Source organism: Phalacrocorax carbo, chromosome 5 (genome assembly GCF_963921805.1).
Source record: "Phalacrocorax carbo chromosome 5, bPhaCar2.1, whole genome shotgun sequence".
Classification (NCBI taxonomy): domain Eukaryota; kingdom Metazoa; phylum Chordata; class Aves; order Suliformes; family Phalacrocoracidae; genus Phalacrocorax; species Phalacrocorax carbo.
In genome coordinates this window covers 70,942,936-70,962,673 of record NC_087517.1, presented here as the reverse complement: position 1 = coordinate 70,962,673, position 19,738 = coordinate 70,942,936, and the positions used below count along the sequence as shown (strand labels likewise).

Sequence of the window (19,738 nt, the reverse complement as noted above, 5' to 3'; positions counted from 1 at the left end):
ACATGAAACCCTGAGGTGAGCTCATACACGAGTAAAGATAAATAACTTATTGTCTACAGCTACACTCTATTCATCAATTAATTACAAAATAATCTAATTACTAATGCTACAAGTTAAAACGGCTCGGTCCTAGGGTGAGTGTGATCTCCTGAGATTTTTTTGAGGGAAATAGATTTGAACTTGCGGTCTGTCGTCACCCTACATTCACATCGCTCTCTTACGCCAGACAAATGGAAGATCAGTCTCAAAACAGCAATATCATCACGAAGGGCCAAATCTCAGCGCATTAGTCCTCAAGCCACAGGGTAACCCTTCTGCAACTGAGAAATACCTTAAGAACAAGTCCTGATTCTGTACTCCGTCACATTGAGTCTGTACAATTATAACTTAGAAGCCCATGAGACGGGTGCAGGAGCAGGGTTAGTACAAGAGGCAAGAAAACTGTTCCCCTAGTCCAGAGCCTCCTTGGCAAGATCTGAAAGGTTGCTGTACTCCCTCCAGCTGTCGGTGCTGTGCAGCACTACATACAGGTTACCCTTCAGCTGCGCTTGCTGCCTTCAGAGCTGATGTCCCGTACGTGTACGGTTGTTGTGCAGCTGTGAACGTGAAGACGCCGCAGCATGGCAGCTCTGTTGGTACTCTCAAGAAAACAGGACATGCAATGCAGAAGTCAGAACCTGGCTGAGTTTTTACTCACAACTGGAGTAGGCTGGTCCAAGTTGTTTTAAGCAATTTGCAGAAATTATTTAGCTCTCTTCTCTGCTTGTGAATTTCCCTAAGCACATTAGAGAAGTAGGTTAAAGAGTGCTCCTTTTTCTGATAGACGGCAGGACAGCCAAACTTTTACAGTGCTCCTCCTTGTGAATGAAAACCATTTTGTGACCAAGTAGGAGTTATGCTTCTCACTTTTGCAAGCCTCGGCTGCAGGACCCAGGATGTTCTTTCCAGGTACATCCACACTCACACCTATCTAGGCAGAAACAACCCCTGTTCAGGGAACAGACTGTCCATCTGGAAGCACAGTTACTAATCCAGAAAACTATTTGCTGATAGCTCTTTCTACTATTTGATCAGCTTTGCTACTAAATGCGTAAACCATTGCTCACACTTAGCACACAGGATGTACATACCAAGGCAGTTTAGAACATTAAAATCAATACACAGCTTCATCACACCATCAAGAATGAGACTTTTCAGTGGGACAGGGCTTGAGAGCGCACCATGCAGCAGCGTTTCTTTCCCCAGCAGCTGTGTGGGGGCTGACACAGGTTCTACCCAAGCAGAAAGCTCAGGAAAGAAGAGGAAGGCTCAGCAAATCTCTCTTACTCTACGTACAACCCCCCGCCTCACCTGAGAACTCACACTCACCAGCCACAAACTTCTCTTCTGTTTTTTCAGTACTCTGTCCCCAAATGCATTAAGTCATTAGTGTCCTGGCAAAGAAGAAAGCAAACACATCAGCAAACATTAACGGACGGGACTGTTTCCTGTAGCTATAAATACCTGGCTGTATATGTTGGTTACCACCTAGCAAAAATAATTAAGCACAAATGCTCAATAGAATTGTAGACTGTAACTTAAAAAGGAGGGGATTAGCCAGCTTTCAGATAGCCAAAATACACTCTCGCACCCATAGGCACACGAGTACTACGACGTAGTTTCAGTAGGTGCGCTGAAAGGATCTTGGCTGGCGCAGCAGGCGGGTGGGGGATACAGACAGAGGGCTTTTAGCCGGTGAGTTAATTAGACCTCTTCATAAGATACGGTGAGGGTCCTTGCAGGCACAGTAAGAGGAGGTACTGCTAAGTCTCGCATAAAGGCAATGAGCATGCATGTTCCTGACATGCTGTCTGCTTTCTCAAGCATCATCCAGAGTAGTTTTAACCCCTTCTTCACCACAATGTTTTAAGAGCATCACCCTGCAAGATTCAGCAATGTATTTTCCTCTCCACACTCCCCATCATCTTGAGTGTCAACAGGCTAAATTGCTAGACCCCAGGCACCACAAACCCATACGCTGGCCCACCTGAAAGATACTGGAAAGCAAAAAAACCGCAAGGTCTTACTGGCAGTCCTGCTGCAACAATGCTGGTAGAGGACAATTCCAAGTGAGAGCAGAAGGAAGGGTCTGGAGGGAAACTCTCCCACTGACATACAGCAAAGCCGATTGGAGGATGGTGTTGCTGGGCTATAGGAGTAAAGATGAAGTAAACTCCTTCCCAAAGGAATCCAGCTCCCGGTTTTTCTTCCCTTCCAGAACCATCCCTTGAGAGAAAAAATTGTATGACCCCCCGAACCATTCCCCTCCCACTGTGCCCTAGGCTGGCACTGCCAACACACGTGTGATCATTACGCTAATTCTTGGCAGTGGCGAGGCTTAGCTCCGAGGGGAAGGGGTTAAGCTGTAGCAGCCCAGCCACTGGGGAGCGAAGACGATAGTTTAAACTGACAAACCTAGTCCTCTGTAAACAGAGGAAACAAATCGCACGACACAGCAGCCATTAGGACAGCGCTGTTATTGGTTTTAAGCAAGCAAGCAAGTCAACGCTGAGCCCCAGACCTGCGGGAGGGAGCTTACCCTGGACTCCTCATTGCTCCGTACCCAGCGGTGAGGTGGGAACCCTCTGCCACTGGAATCCGCTGACACGCTGATAAACTCGAGAGAGAAAGACGGCAGGAGAAAGCGGGAGAAGGAAAAGGGGTGGAGGCAAGCCTGACATGTTTGTACAGTGCCTGGTTCACCTAAGCTGCCGAGTTTGATTTCAGGGTGTGGTAGTAGATGGGACACGGAAGCCCTCAATGCCAAGAAGCCTCAGATTCGTGTTCCAAGGAAAAAGACACACGCCGACAGCAGAGCCTCTTGGGACCATCTTGCCTTCTCCTCTCCATCTCTTCCTTTCGGTCCCTAGAGGGGATGAGAGAGAAAGAGCTCAGAGTTGCACCTGGGCACCGAGGTTTGCTGGGTCTCAGGCAGGAACCTTGGGGACATTATTGCCTTGTCCCCTCCACCCTTTTTACCCCCCCACTTCACTGCTGACCTATTAAAGCTCCGACTTGCTTCGCTCAGCTCCACAGCCTCAGGGCCTAGAGCTGCTGCAGTTCCTAACGAATCCCGTCATCTCCGCCTCTGTCGCCTGGCTGCAGATTTCAGGACCTGCCACCAATTCCTTGCCATTCCCGGCAGGAAAGCTTTGATTGCTCACTGTATGGATGGCTGTAGAAGAATTCACCCCATTTATTTGCATTGCAGATGAGCAGCACATGACCCGGCGCTTTTACTTTTCCCCTGTCGCTCCGCATGAGTCAGTGCTGCGAGGTCTGAAGTCTAGTATCACCCTATAATCCTGTTGCACTACCTTTGCTGTGCCCCAGGGTTTACTGACTCGTGGAAATAGGCATTTCCACAAGCGACTCGTGCCCAGTAGGACACCAGCTCCACCACTCCTCAGCGGTGGCGGACGGGCATCGCTGGAAGGGGCACCATTAGAGGACCCTTTGGGGATTACAGCCCAGGACAGGTGGGAGTTCATGTCAGCAAACCCATCAGCTGCTCCTGCTCCACTGCAAATAAAGAGGATTCTTGACCTCTCCAAACCACTAACAACGCTGGCTTAACCCTAAGATATTTTTAGGCCCAAAGTGCAGAGATAAAAGCCTGAAAAATCTACCCCCATGATTTAAAGTTGGTTTTATTGAACCGCCCTTAAAATAAATAAATGAACGACATGCTACAAATAACCATTAGGCTGTCATCATTTCTGCTGGGAGTGGCTTGTCCAGCAGAGGCCGGCCAGCCCAACGACCTTTTAGCCATGTTCCCCCATTCCCATTTCCTTTCCCACCTATTCCTCCCACCCAGCCAGGCTGCGGTGTCTCCACCCAACAACCAGAGTCACACATCTAGCTGGAACGCACAAGGTCTCCAGTAATATTATGGAGCAGGAACAGAGCTGGGGTTCATCCAGAGAATGTAAAGGGAACGCTGGCATCGTAGCTAAGGGTCTGAGGTTCATCATCCTCATTTCCAGACCTGCTAGCTAACTCGTGGAAGGCTACTTCCTGAACGCGCCGTCACCGCTTCTGCATTACACTGCAGGTCCTTGCCTGCCAGAGCCTGCCAAAAAGACTGAGGTTTCCTGCCTGTTACCTCACAGCAGCGTCCCTAGGGTACAGGAAATAAAGTTAGCCAGGTTCCTTTCAGTCTGGGGATTAGCTTGTCTCCTCCTACAGGGCAGGCCCCATACACAGATGCAATTAAAAAAAAGGAAAATTCATATTAATACTAGTAAACAACAAACCAGTCGAGGGAGGGGGACAACATTCCTTCTCCAAAAGACTGGAGCTTGCGAGGCAGAAGCAGCGCTGTGGAGGATCAGAGAGGAAAAGATGGAGCGTAATCCTGCGAAGGTGTGGAGGAAACGCGACAGGGAGCGCAAGCCTTCATTGTCATCTGTTGCATCCGTGCTTTGCTGGTGTGCCAGTCAGCGAGGAGTCGTCTACACAGCAGTAGCTTTGGCAGCGTCACAGGGAAATGTCGTTTATATTCTACAAGGAGTCACCCAGGCTCGGAACTGGCTTCAGATTTGCATAAGTATTACATTTCACGGGCTTACATGCTAAGACAGTCTTCTAGAACAAGACGCGAAGTCTTTATAAATGAAAGAGCCTGATTTTACTTGTCAAGACCCAAGGTTAGATGAAACCAAGGCAGCTTTGAGTTGGTGTGAACCTCTGCTGCCTACAACCTTAATGAAAAATTAGGGCACTTTCCAGTCTTTCTATTCACGAGTTTGGTCCCAGCAGTCCCTCACACTTTGAAGAAAAATTTCCCAGTAGATGTGATGCATCTCTAATTTTCCCCTTTAGCAACTGTCCCTTTATTAAACATTTCACTGCTCCTTCCCTGCCCACTGCTCCCTTCTTACCTAGAGAATTGCACAAGATAATATAAATAATTACACTCACACATATATATAAACACACGCATACACACCCCACTCCTCCTACGGTTGCTATACTCCATGCTGCTCATTCAGGTCCTGTCTGCCTTAGCTATGGCAGCCATAACTGGCAAGCAAGAAATGCTGCAGGGTACATTGACTAAGTGCTTGCATCGCAGACTGCCTCATTTATCTGCACAGCAAAGGCCATTCCATACTACACGTCCCCTCCCCAGACACAAAGCGTAGCAAATTTCAGACCAAAACCGCTGATGTCACCTCTTTTCTCACCCTACCTCTCCACGGCACTCTCAGGAAAGCACCGGTTCCTCACATCCTGAGCTGTTGCTGCAATAGATTCCATTTAAACCCATTTCATCTCTACTGGAGCAGAATTTTGTGAGGGGAAAAAACCCAAAAGTTTTCAACATTATACTATGCCAACAGGCAAGACTGGGCACTTCTAATCTTAAGGAAAAAAAAAAAGTTAGAGACACCAAGGCCAACTCTACCATATATGACGTCTTTCATCTACCTCAGCCCGCAGAAATATACGTGGCCACCTGTCTGGAGCTTGTGGGAACTGGGCAAGCTGTTTAAGAAAAATTTATCCTGCTTCAACAAAGCTTCCAGGAGAAGCCTGCTACCGAGGCACAGTAAACGTGATGCATTCAGGAGATCCCAGTGAGAGCTAAGGCTATTCCACCCATGGAGCTAGGCTGTGGTCCAGAACTAGGACTTCTAGCAGGGCTCCTCTGAGATGTGGGATTTGCTAGAAGGCACTAATGCACTTCCATCAAAGAAGTGTGGTTGCTCGTCTCTTTTGTGGCTCTTGAAATCCAGAGTAAGCTGGCCGGGGAAGCGAAAAAATACGCCAACAACTGGGACAGAGGGGTCACTAGGAGAAAGGGTGCGTTGCAAATTCACAAAGCATCAGCATCAACCAGTGGGAGGAAGCACAAGATAGGAATCAAGTCTGCAAGTCTCATAATCAACACATGACATGAGCCAGGACCGGAGATAAGGATAGAGCAATCCAGAGGCAGTTTCACTTTAAATAAGTGCTTACAGTTTAGCTACCTTTCCCCAAGGCTACTGCATTCAGAGTTGGGCAGAAAATTTCGAGAGCGCACTGTTTGGATTGCTTGATCTAATGTTCGGGCTCTCCTCCTGCTTGCCGTGCGCTGCTGGTATTGCAGAGGTAGCGTCCTGGAGGTGCCAGCAGGCAAAGCCTTATCTGCACTCCCGCTGCATGAGCTCATTCGGGGTGCCTGTAAGTGTCTCCAAGGTTTACAGTTTAATCCAGTTTCCATTTTTGGGGGGCTCAATTCAAAACAAAACCCAAACACACCAGAGCTGAAGAACTGGAGGTTGGTTTTGCAAGTTCACCGCCTCTCCCAGAGCACTGCACGTGTTACAGATCGGGGCACTGCGGTGCTTGGAGTCCCTCTTCACCACATGCACGCTGGGTCACGCAAAAGAAGAAAATTTGTGCTGCTTCAGGCTCTCATCGGCACCAGGGCAGAACCACAGCCGGGCTCTCCTGGGCCAGGCAATGCCAGTGGTGGGGCAATGCAGAGCCAGCAAGGAAGTAGCATGAGGAGCTGCAAATTCCGCCAGCCTGAGAACACCAGGCTGGAGCAGCGAGAGCTGAGAACATAGGCAAGGCTGCAGATTAAGCTTAAAGAGAGTAAGAAACCATCAGGCGCTCTTTAAAAATTCTAACTCCCACTCTGGTGAGAAGTTGAAGCGAAAGCTCAGGAGGATCACCTGAACGCAGCACACGCTCTTTTGCTACTGGTTAAATTCCTGTGGCTTGGTAGACATTCCCTGCAGACAATATCAATACAGCTTGGATCACAGCCATCTCACACTTCTTCCAGACCTTTTAAACTTGCAAAAATTCACAGACGTATTAGGTTATAAAATAAGTAACATCATGCTCCATCCGACAAGTCTGTGCCATCCTTTACAAAAGGTGTATCTGCCGCTTCCCACAAGAGTCAGGACGATGAGTCCTGCAACGGCAGCATCGCAGCCCAACGTCAGCGTAGCCTATCTCTTCCACAGATTCGCCAGGTCACCTTGGGAAAGTCATTTTGCACACTGGTAAAACGACTGTGACAATGCTTAACTCCCACAGAACAGAGGCGGCTTAATCTGTTGGTTTTTTTCAAGCACGCTGCGATCCTTAAAGATGCTATAGAAATGCAGATTGAAATCCCTGGCTGACATAAGAGGAATACAGACCTCAGCTTCTGTTCAGAATAACTAGGTCAGTCAGCTATTGCAAACGTATTAACCAGAATTCAGAGAATTCCTGGTGGCTAAAATAACGGTAGCAAAAGCCTAACACCATTTGCTGTTATTAGTCCTTCCCTACCTCTGGGTATGTTCAAACACAACTCTCAAGAGCCTGGAATAATTTGAAGGCTGGAGCTTAGGCTTGTCAAAATCCAGCCACGTGGCTCCGTGCAGCACAGGAGGCTCCCATCCCACTTGCTGCCTTGCGGAGGCAGGGAGCAACTGCCCTCACGGACAACAGTCTTAAGCAGCTCAACGCTTAAGACTCAGAGGGCGCCGTCTCAGGGGCCGCAGCCTTAACCCCGTGCCAGGGAGCGGGTGTCAGGGCCACCCTCCCAGCAGCAGCCCCCCTACAGCAAGCACAGGAGGGTGCTTTGTTCTGCGCTGGCGTACGGGTGGCTTGTTTTGGGGGAAGGCTGGCAGCGGCAAAGAGCAGCTCTTTGAATGGAATCCGAGGAGGAGGAGAAGGGAAGGGTTGACCATTGCAATGGGGATGAGTATCCAAACTCTATCCCGACCCGCTGCAGTTGCTGAGGCTGGAGCTCTCACCGTTTAGCCCTGCTGCTGCCACTCACTCGGACTTCTATACTGCAGCTCATTTCCCCTGGTTGGGCGGGTACAACAGTGCCGCTGCCTGCGACCACACCGGCCAGATAATCACTACAACTACTTGCTTCAGAGAGGTTTCACTGGAAATAGGAGGTTGGTGAAGGGTTAAATCTGCTTGGGTTTTTTTATTATTATTATTATCAATCTTTAACATGTTTTTAAACTCAGATTGTTTCAGCAGCTTGGCATACAGTTCAGCCACGCAAAGAGTTGTGCCACCACAGCTCAGAAGCCAGAGACCTGCAACGCAGGAACTGGGCCTTCTTGTTTCACCACTGAAACAAGCATGTCCTACTGCTGTACCCTCAGCTTCCCTTGTCTCCATGAGCTGTGGATGCACTGGAGCCCACAGGATGGCGTGCGAAGGATTAAATGGTTAAAATCATCACTTAGAGGTTTATTTATCTATACTTCTAACATTATATTTCTATTATATGGTGTAGAAAGATATGTTAGCTGTGACATCCTTGTCTTGCGTACTGCTACAACAGAGGAAAAAGTTGTTAATTGCTACCTCCCCCAAGAGTGATTTTTGGTCTTCTTCGCTAGTAGTTAGAGAAGCCTTTTACTTTCTTTATCCTCAGCTCTCTCCTCCAGTCTTCTTCATTCAGGCTGCAATTCTCAGTAGCCTAAGCACTAGCATAAGACAAAAGAAGGTGTTGGTTGCTCTGGGGCACGCCGTTTCAGCAGAACACAGGCTGGTGGACACACAACAAAGCTTCCAACCATCATTTTCTTCATTAAAAATAAATTCAAAACTACCCAAAACATCTGTGCAACTATTAATGCTGTCAGATTCCACCATAAGAACCTAAAACGTGCACACAGTCATGCAATGCGTATTACAAAGGATTGAAACATGCTGACTGTTTCTGGTGTCGTAAGAACATTTTTATACCAAAACCCTACCACATGATTAATGGAGTCCAAATTGAACACAGCCATACGTTCTGCCCGACCACACGGACCCGCTGGCATTTGGCTGCGATCATCGCAAATGTCCTTCCTTTGGAACAAGCCTAGGTCCTGCTGGCTGCTGTAACGAGTGAAACCGTAGTGGAGCAACAGAACCAGGATCGTCTGCAGGATAACACCAGAAACTAACCCACTTATATATGAAATTAAAAGAAATATCCAGATTCTGAATAATAATAATTAAAGAAGTTAAGAAAGCATCAACATAAGACACAGCTATTTAAGCTGTAAATAAAACGGCACATCTCCTGTTCCGCAGATCTAGGGATTTTTACAATGCCATCTTCAGAATAAGTGAAAAAATTCTCTTAACCTTCTACTTAATCATCACTCATCAAACTACTAATTCAAAAACACATTCCTTGCTCACGTGCTCTCTGGAGTGCTAAATAAATTCTATAAATAAATGAATTCAGAGAAATGTGGTCAAATCAAAAAAAAAAGTATTAACTTAGTTCATTTCCAGATGTGACCTTTAAAAAGAAACGCTTGTTAAGACTCTGAACGAGAATTCTCTTGTTTTGGTCTTCAGAACTTTGCCGAAAACCGAAATTCTGGCTAACAGTTACAATCGAGGGCTTAAGCAAAGATTCCCTACAGAAACACTCGGTAGTTATCCGGAAAATTCTTTCATTTCCTTCTTTCAACAAACAGCAACCTCAGCCCGAGAACAGCCTCAGCTCATTATGAAGATGATCGCAGACCACAAATGAGGAGTAGCCAAATAATGTAGGTGACCCTGAGTTCTAAGAGACTGTTTTAAAGCGTGCGTTTAAGTGACACAGAAATAAATGGCAACGTTCTTTAAATAAGCGATGGGCTCAGCTTTACGTCACTCGGGCTGCTATTTTGCAGGAGCTTAGGGAGAACATATTTAGAACTTAGAAGCGAACACAAAAGCCCGAAGAGCTCTGCAGATTCCTGAGTTGGGAGCAAGCAGCAGAACTAGTATTTTCTTGGCTGTTAACACCAAACAGTGGGCACTTTATAACCAAGCGTCAGAGGAGGTTTCCTCAGTAGCAGTCACAAACAGAAGCATGTCCTCTCCTAACATCACCTATGGCTGATGAGGTGGCACAAAACCTAAACCACTTGTGACGTTACTTCACACATTTAGGTTTCTAATGGAAAACACAGTGTGCGTTTTTCATTTTATGGCCCGAATATTCCACAACCGCACCGAGGTTTGCAATCTGATTTTCCACACCTTTCACTACACACTCAGGAGCTCTGATTTCTGCAAGTTAATTACGTGTGTCCCCAGACTGGACAGCTTGCTGCAGCACGAGCAGCTCAAAGATGACGTGCCCAGAGAGACTTCTTCCCAGAGTCAGCTGTAGCATCTGTTCTTCAGATCCAATCCAAAGTCCCTTCAAACCAGAGTTTTTTCACTGATTTCCACAAGTGCTAGATTCTTATTCTAAGCTGGATGTTACAGGAAAGAAGTTAATTTCTAACATTATTTTATGCATTTATGCGCTTCCTTGGACAAGGCCCAAAGTACTCATTATAAAGTGTAACACCCTGCTTAATTCTTCCAGAAGCCAATCATAAGGCTACTATGAATTTTAAGGAGCACTGAATCTAGCCCCAGATGGTTCTTAAAGCCAAATTATCCTGATCTCGGTTATTTTAAGCTCTGTGTAGTGCCTTCTGGCCACTATGCGTGTTAACCCCTCTGTTCCTGATCCAGATTAAGGAAAGACTCTCATACCTGTTCTCCCCATGTAAACACGGCTCTTCAGCTCCACCGTAAAAGACCCTCAGCTCCTGCTATGCCTTGAAAAGTCACAGCTTTGAAATAAGACTCAAAGGTTGGCACAGGTGAGGAAAAACCATACCCAGAACACAGCGGGAGGACGGCGGCCAGATCCATACTCTTTCAGTAACACAACCAAGGCTCCGCAGCCTGTTTAGGACTGCCTTCTGCACACAGTAACGTGAACGCGATCAAATTTAGAAGAGATTAGCTAGGGGGATGTATGAAAAATTCCATCTCAATGGAAAAGATGAGAAAGTATAAGAAAAACCAGATACAGTTGTTTATAAGGCATCGTGCACTGCAGGGGGGAAAGTCAGACGACCAGGAGACCATCAGCAAGACAGCACTGACACTCCAGACAGTCCAAATTAACCAGATTCTCAGGGGGCAACCAGCTGAGCTCAGAGCCATCATGTTGACAGCATCAGCTCATAGAGACCCTTGTCTCTGCTGAAACTGTGCAGTATGCTTGTTTTCTGCTTTGAAATGCTATGTTTCATTTTAAGAACTAAACCACGTTTTTTATACAAAGGTGTTTCAATTACCTCCACAACCTATGGGCAGGATACGTGCCCCTGGCCGATGGGTGCTGATGGCAGTGCCTCTGCGGGGTCTGCCCTAGAAATGCACTGCTCAGAGCTGCAGCTTGGCTACAGCCTGGTTCTTCCCAGCAGACTGTGGATTACCTCTGTACCCACCACGAATCAGTAGTACCGTCCTCTTTCCTTTGACTAAACTTGGGGGTTTTGGGGCTGTGCTTGTTTCCTGCAAAGCACTGCTGTTGCAAATGGCAACCGGAGCACCTCAGAGATTCACAAGGCCCTCTCCCTTCCCCCTGGCAACCTCCAAGAATAAAAATGCATCACTCAGCTGTTTCCAGAGTGCTCTTTGGTTGAAGCATCGCTATTCCTTGCTAGACTTTAAGCAAGTCCAGAGGAACTTGAATTTTTCAAAGGGATTTTTTTCTTTAAGAAAATTTTGTGCCCAACACATGACTCCAGCAAGGTATGGCAGTCTTTGGAAATAGGACAGCTTTCAGACAGCCAGAGTGCCAGCTGTATCAGGGGGGTTGCTTTGGGCTTGTTGTTGGGGTTTTTTTGGCAGAGGGGGAGTGGTGGGGGTGGTGTTTGTTGGTTGGGGTCTTTTTCCAGGTTGGAGCAGGGGGGGAGGAAAGGAGGAAGAAAATAAAAAGCTTCTGCTACCTGCTTTTCTGGTCCCCAGGTATCCAGGATCTTCTCTCGCCTTCCTGCCTCGGGCAACAACAGTTCTCACTCCCGTGTCCCAGTACCTCTGTTCTTTGTTAAGTCTCCTTTACACTCACTTGTGTGGTTTTTTCTTTTTGTATTCTGGGATTTCTTCTTTTTTATTTTCTTCCCTAAACCTTGTCTGGTAAACAGATGGATGTCACAGAAATGAAAAGGGTGAAATGGAAGGAGTAACAACAACTGAAGTGCAGCACTACGCCAGCCAGCCGTGGAAAAGAAATTATGTCACTGTATATTACGCAGTTGAGAATGGTTAATGAGTTTATGCTATTTAACCACCTTACCAGAATAGGCATCACAGCTTGAGGAATGCAGACAGAGCTCTGCAACGATTTCACAATTAGAAATGAGGGGTGGGAGGGGAAATAAGGAAGCCAAAGATGGTTTAATGTCCTTTCTTGCCTCCAGATGCACGGCACATGGCTCGGTTGTCCTAAGTCTGGGCCTGAAATACCTATTTTTAATTCACTGCAAACACACGGGCTGAGCAGCAAGCTCAGTGCAAGTGACACTCCGAACCTGCCATCATTTGCTAAAGCAGAGGAGTTCAATCTCCCGCCTCTCTGCTGGGATTGCCAGGTAAAGCATCAACGGCAGGTTCAGTAACTCAGGCAACTCTGCCTTCTGAAACGGCCCGGAGCCCTGAGGAGCGTGTGCTTTAGCAGGTTTCAGTCCCTTCTGACTTGAACCACGTTTGAACTTCTTAGCAGAGAAAATCATTCTATCCTGTTACTATTCCTCTGAGCAATTGCACACACACCCCTTTTATTATTACGTTAGTGTAATTTTGTCTCTGACATTCCCCTGAGAGGAATTACTCATGTCCTGCTATTATTTATTTTACTACTAAGAGCCTGGTTTTTAGCAGTAGTTTTAATTAAATACCAATCCTCCTCCTTAATTAGGATCACCTTCATCTAGCTTGCTGTACTTTGTATTCTCCAGCAGTACCAATTGCTTCCTCCTATTTATCCCTTCCACCACAGCTCTCTCAGGAACTGCAAAAAAACCCCTCTCCCACCGAAAGGAAACACAAGATTTTACTAAAGTAAAGGACCATCCCATGGAAGATAATACGGTGCTTATCACTGGTTATGCAGAATTCCAGTTTAAATTGATGTCAAGGGACGCTGCCAAAAGCAGCAGCAATCCTCCACGCTCCCCAAAGCCATACTGCCCTGCTGCTCTCTCCCGCGCACCAGCCACGGCACGTTGCCACTGCTGTCCCTCTTCGGCTTCCCCGCTCCTCTGTAGCCCTGCTTGCACGTCCATTGCTCCCCCACCCTCTGCTGCTGTCTCTGCCCTCTCCAAATACACTACTGAAAGGTGCCAAAGCAGGTTCTCTTTGGGAGTTTGAAGCTCAGTGCGTCCACACGCTGGGTAAACACCTCTTCAAAGTCTCTGCTGTCCCCGGATAATGAATCAGTTCACAATGTATTCTAGACTTCAGTACACAGGATTCTTGGAAGCTGCCCTAGATTAATGTTTTAAGAGTTATTCATTCACGCTCCCCAAGTGTCAGAGGCAGAACTGATGACTCCTGACTGTGAAGTTGGCAGGAATTTCCTCATCTCAACTGTTTCTACAAAGTGGAATCAAACTGCAGCAACAGCATCCAACTGCATTAACTGCTCCAGCGCCTAGCAAAGCCAGCTGCAGAGACAGCACAAAGTTACGCAATGAGTGCTGGCACCAAACCCCCTCCTGGCCATCATTCCCCGCCTGAAGATTGGGCACAAGTACCCTTCCCCAGGCGGTCTCACCTAACCACTCTGCAGCCTTCACAGAGCAGCTTCCCCTCCAGGCACCGCTCCGTTCCTTACCTTGCACGGGGAAGGGAAGAGGAGGCAACAAGTCAGAGATCGTTCTGATTTCACTGCTCACAGACTGGCAAGGCTTCTTCCTCCTCCTCAGTTCTGCGTGCAGAAGTTTACTAACTACTCTTACTTCCCTAAACATAAGCTGTTTTGCTTTTATGTGCACATTTTATTCCTTTTCCAAGAGCGAAATGGAAGTGCATTCAAGTATTACATCAATTAGAGGGCAAAAAGAAAGTGTAGACTCATGCCTACACTTCCAGGCTCAGCAAGTGCATTCCTTAATGGCTCCAGCACCTTTATAAGATTCATGCTCTGCTGTACTTTAATCAAGGACTATAATTTATACACCGCAACCTAAGCGTACAATTCTCAGTCTGGAGGGTTCCCAACTAGAAGGAGTTTCAGGTTTTGGTTTATACTGGGGAGGAGGGAATACTGATGAGAAAAGATTTTTTAGACATTACTCACCAGTTTTTTCCAGAGCCATCTCTGTACATTCAAGGTAGTTTTTTCCCTACCTTAAATAAGGCTTTTCAAACAAGTTGCCTACAGCCAGGACAAGGAGCTCTCTACTACTTTCTGGCCTCTCCACAAATAGTTTTCAACCATGATAAATGGTTGTTCAGGCGTAATTCAAATAGATGCCTTAAAAAAAATAAAGTCCTATCTCCTTGCTCTTCTCTCAATAGTATTTCTTCAAACAAAGCCCATTAAAAACTTTCGAGCTCAAGCTCCCAAGGCAGGAACCATTTTCATTTTTCCTCCTCCAGAACAACAAATACTCTATCAATGTTTAAAAGCACTACACAAAATTAATAAACCATAAGCTCATGTCTATTTACTAAATTTTACTTTCATTCACCCACTGTTCCTGCAACACGCATCATTCTACTACTTGAGCACATGATTTAGAAAAACAGTCAATGGCATTTATTCACCAACAGAATACAGGCAAGCAAAGGGCAGTGCTAAAAGCCTTCCCCCCCCGACCTCTTTTTTATGGCTACAGACCTCAGAAAATTAGTCCTTATTGGCTGATTTAAACTTCCAGCCTAAAAAGGGGGTGCCAGAGGCATCAGAGATTAATCTCAGCTCTACAGCTTGGAAAGGTAAAAAAAATTGTAGAAGTCATCTCAATTTTAGGGCTCAAAATGCTGGCCCCTACTGCCCCATCTACCTCCCACAACAGGAGTCTTACCTGGAAAAAAAGGTCTCCGAGAAGTACTTCTGGAGTTAATTCGGTCCCTTCTTCCTTCTGACTGCAGGTTGCAGCTTGTCTTAAACACGGGAAACATCCCTCGCTTCAGGCAAAAATTCTCAGCAATTTCATCTTAAAGCTTCTTCAGAAAGATCCTGGTTCAGTCTCAAACACATGCAAACACATCAAGCTCGCAGCTGCTTACTCACCGGCACTACCCTCATGCCAGCTGCGGTGGAGGAGTGTATCAGAGTGCCACACGCCCCCTTTCCTGGCAGTCAGAGGCATTGGAAGGATCCACTGAAGGTAAAATAGCCTCACAGTTGGAGTACACAGAAGACCACAATGACAGATTCCATTAAAACCTTGCAGTTAAAACTGATGAGATCTCATTGTAGACACACACCACTACCAAGATCCTGTAATGCAGTAAATCAGTGCTTTCTGGGACCTTTTTTATCGTGGGCTGACGCTGTGATCTCAGCAAAGAGGATGGGACTGTGTGGTGAGTGACATTTTGCACAAAAGGCAAGAGCAAGATGCTAATCAAGATGCTAGTGTATAAAGGCTCTACATGCATTTCCCCTCAGCTAAGCCTTGAAATCACAGGTAGCTGACTTACACTTCACTCCGGGGTGGGGAGGGGGTTAGCAGACATAACAAAGCCTCGCACTTTGAGAATCTGTGATTAAAGGCTCCTGGGCCCTACAGAGGGATGAACTGCAGGCTACAAGCGGCAAACACGGCGTTATTCCATCGCTCAGGCAAACCAAAGTGGGACGTATCCGTCTGGTATAAGCAGCCCCGCGTCCCTTTCTGGATACAAGAACGCTGTGGGCGTTGTGCTGATCTTGCATAACTTGCCTGCGTCCATGCCATGCAATTTCAAAAATGCAAAAATATAATAGCAAGTTGACGCTTCTGCAGGCTAAATTTCAGCAACATATCTCACAGCACCCTGCAGAAGAAGGGAGGTAAACTGTTCTAAGGCTTGAGACTTCATAGGGATGCAAATTAGGACAGATTTATTAAGCTGATTGAAGCAGTGACAGTTTACCCTGGGTGAGGCTCTGCAGATGTAACCATTATGTTCCTGCTACTTGAGTCCCAAATGGAACCCAGCAGAATCCAATTCCGTAATCAAGACAGCAAGTGAAACAGCTTCCCCCACTGCAGTCCGTTTAGAAATCAAGTCAAAACCTGCGGGGCTGCCAGTGAAGCAATTAGGTATTTTCCATAGGTAGCCTGAGAAAGAAGCCAGTTATTTACAGTTTCCTGGCATGTCAGTTACTTGAGTATTTCCTGGACAACATTCAGAAGGAGAAGCACCGGGCTTTTTGGTGTTGTGTGCTTTGGGTTTTTGGTCTGGTTTTTTTTTTAGATAGAGGTGTTGTATCCAAGAGACAATTCATTTTTCTTGCTTTTAGACTTGGCTTTTATTTCCTCACCCGGATAACCACAAGCGCGTTTTCGTGCACATTAGGTAACAAGAAAGACTGCTGCTAATTCTTTCTCAGCAGGGCCTGGGGAAAAAATACAAGCTGTTGGGCAAAAGCTAAAAAACAAACAGAAAAAATGGAAGGAGGGAGAGAAAGGGAGTGAGACAATAACTCAGGAGTGAGTCAGTCACGCTCCTCCTGCTTAGTCACCTGTAGTGTATTCTCTCCAGACACACCGGAGATGGAGAAAAAGATGCCTGCCTGCCTTCCACCCACCTCCTCCTCCTGACAAGGACTTGCAAAAAGACGAGATGGGGCAGAGTTTTAGGAGGCAATCGTTACAGATGCAAGCTTTCTGGAGAGGCAGAGCTGACAGTAGCCCGTTTGCTCCCGTTTCCCACCTCCTCCTGTCGCCCCCTGCACCATTTCTCAATTAAATCATCTTGAATCAACCTGTTCATCTGCTGGTTTAAGTTTCTCTGGTGGTGCCCTGCAGTTTTGACATCGCAGGGAGTTGCCATGGAGAAGAGGGTGATGTCATTGACACAAAAAGCACTGAATTTACAAATACGACAGGAACAGAGCTATTTATAAAGAGCTGCTTTTCTCCCCCCACTCTTTGCTGGGGTGGGTGGAGGCAAAGGCAGCAGTTCCATTCTTGATGTTTCTGTCAACAAGTCTCAGAAATTAATTTTCTTGTTAGAAAATATCCTGAGCCCGTGAAATTGCTGAATGCTGTCAGCTTTAGGACTTCATTCATTAGAGCTGGATTTAGCTTTCCAGCTCACAGCTATTTTTGAGGTCAAATACCAGTCATGTTTGTATAGTAACTTCCATCCTGAAAAATCTGGGCAGCATTACCGAAATACAGCCACTTCTGAAAGGAAAGGCAATAGCATGTCTCAGAAAGAGAGGGGACAGGTACCCCCTTTTATGTAAAGGCTTCGTACTGCTTGTAACCACCTTGTGTCATCACTGGGACTGTTGGTTTTGCCTTGACTACGTGGGGAGCCATTGCATGTTAACGCAACCTTCATATAATGAAACATTTAGCGCATATAAAAATTGCAAAACATAGAAGAGATAGAGAGGGGAAGATGATAAACTTAGACGTGAACAAAAAAATTATTTTAGAATGCATTTGAATAAATTAGGAGGAATAAAGGATGCTCTAGGAACATGACAGGGAAGCTATCATTGATGGCAAAAGAGTATTATTTGCGTGTATGACACCTAGACCAAACACGCAACCATCTATCGCACCGAGATCTGACAGGACAGTGACATTCCTAAAAGCTGGATGCTACAAAGAATTATACCACCAAGTTACAGGTCAAGGTCCAAAATTCAATTTTGAATGCTCTCTACTCCAAAAAATAGCTTCGTTTTCAAAGAAAACAGCTTGGATCTCAACAGCTGGTAGAACAACTCCACTCCAGTTTAAACAAAGGCACCAGTCTGAGAAACGGTTACCTTGTTTTACTCTCTGGGTACTAATATAAAACCAAAACCTATTTTGGTGAGATGCGACTGGTTGCATCGTACGTTTCAGCTGCCCAGAAGCACCTCAGTGATAGGGAGCCACAGAAATTACTAGTCCAAATGCAAATTAGGAAACCAGCAACTAAATGGATCAAAGGGTTACCTTGCTTTTATGAACCACTTCTCCTCCACAGAAGCGAAACGTTTATAAATATGTATGCTTAGATATGAAAATATACATAAAAGCATAATACCAGTTTTATAAACAGGAAACCCCCAGGGCTTAAATGATTTGTCCGGTATCACATGCAAAGCCAGGAGCCATGCTGGCAGCGGAGGGTAGGTCTTCAGTATGTCTCAGGAGCAGAAGTTTCACAAAACTACAAATGCTAGAAACATTAACAGGGCTGTGCCAGACCATCCACGGCTTCTGCAGCACGATACCCAAGAGCTCGGCCTTTCCCGCAATGAAACGGCAAGAAGATTCAGGAGAAGCAGCACTTTCTTACCTCTTTTTTACAAGTCCAACTACCCAAACACCACTTCCAAATTTGCTCCCGTTTTAAGAGGACCAGCATGAATTTACTTCCACAAGCCTCATCTAATGCAACAGTGTGCTCCTACTCGCATGGCAGCCTTGCCCCCTCCACCCATATTCCTACACATCCGTGTCTGGAAAGGATATTGATACATCAGGAAAGATCACCATAGAAACCACAATAAAGTTTAAGAAAGTGAAGAATATGCCTTATAGTGAAAGACCACAGAAACATAACCTCGTAATTGAGAAAGTTATGAAGCGATTTGCGGACAGTCTAAAAGTATATAGATATACTGCTGACTTCGATAAAAATCTTCTCAGTTTAGCTGATAGGAAGCAAAAAACCATTCTGATCTTGGTGCGTGGAGCACACGTGTAGCAGAAACAAGTGCTCATAAACAAGAAGCGACGAAGCTGCTCCGATGTTCCATTGTGTGAGAATTATCTGTTGAAAGAACTGAGAACAGGATCACGGTGAGTTTTCCATTGTTGTCTAGCTCACCAAGGGAAAAATATGCTTTCCCAGGAGATGAGGGGGAACAATAACTTTTTTAATTGCATAAAAATGGACTATTCCTATTACACAGTCCCCACATGTTAAGCAAATGAGGAGAGACTATCTTTACAGCTACCCACACCAGTTGCCAGTAATGTTTTCTGTTTCAGGCTAGGCAAGACTACTTTTAGCTGACGCTTACATTTTACATCTTGATATAAAACCTGCTGCTTTTTGTTGCACAGGATCTAAGCAATAGTTTCCAAGACATAAGAACATTGCACACTCCACTAAAGCTATATGGGGAAAGGTCTTCTGTGGTTCCCCTACAAACACGGCAGGAGCAGACGATGTGCCACTAAAACAATAGGTCTCTACTTACAGTTGGATTTAATCCCTGAAATACTCATCTTTTCAAACAGGATATCAGCAGATCTGGACTGTGAAGCCATGGGAACAGATTAATGAAAGGACAAGTTGTAGCCGGTTCAGTTCACAGTACAGGTAAAGTACTCATCCAGTTGGCTCTTTAGGAGTAAAGGCAGACCCGATGGTGTGGCAGAATGGTCCAGGATGCCTTTACTGGACCTATTTTGATTGGGTATCGAGGAAATGCACCCACAAGCCATACCCAGCCACCACTGAATTTCACAATAGTCCAACAATGTTTTTCCCCCTACAAAATGATTCCTGAGTGAATAATTATTTAAAATATTACACCACATCAAAATGCAAATACTAGTTTAGCTTCAAGAAAGGAACTACAGAGTTCAAGGGGTACTGGAGAACTAGGCATCAAGAGAATCCAAAGCACTGGAAAAACAAACATAAGCTCAGGCGCAGAGTCTGAACCAAAGACTAACATTTGGCTTTCATCAGCACTGTGTCGCTTAGCTGCTGGCCCGGC

General features: G+C 45.9%; 1 protein-coding gene across 11 annotated transcripts in view; it reads right to left on the bottom strand.

The window, feature by feature from the left end:
- PAK6 (p21 (RAC1) activated kinase 6) overlaps positions 1–19,371 on the bottom strand; it is a 44,917-nt gene extending 25,546 nt beyond the window's left edge. The window contains exons 1-8 of one of the 11 annotated variants that reach the window (XM_064453108.1): positions 19,214–19,371; positions 18,637–18,792; positions 14,874–16,396; positions 4,299–4,510; positions 3,039–3,214; positions 2,579–2,905; positions 2,067–2,265; positions 1,351–1,433 (exon numbers count right to left, since the gene is read on the bottom strand). The gene's annotated coding sequence lies outside the window, so the exon portion shown is untranslated. The other 10 variants (XM_064453098.1, XM_064453109.1, XM_064453100.1 and 7 more) reach the window with 10 other exon arrangements.
- Positions 19,372–19,738: the final 367 nt, after the last annotated feature.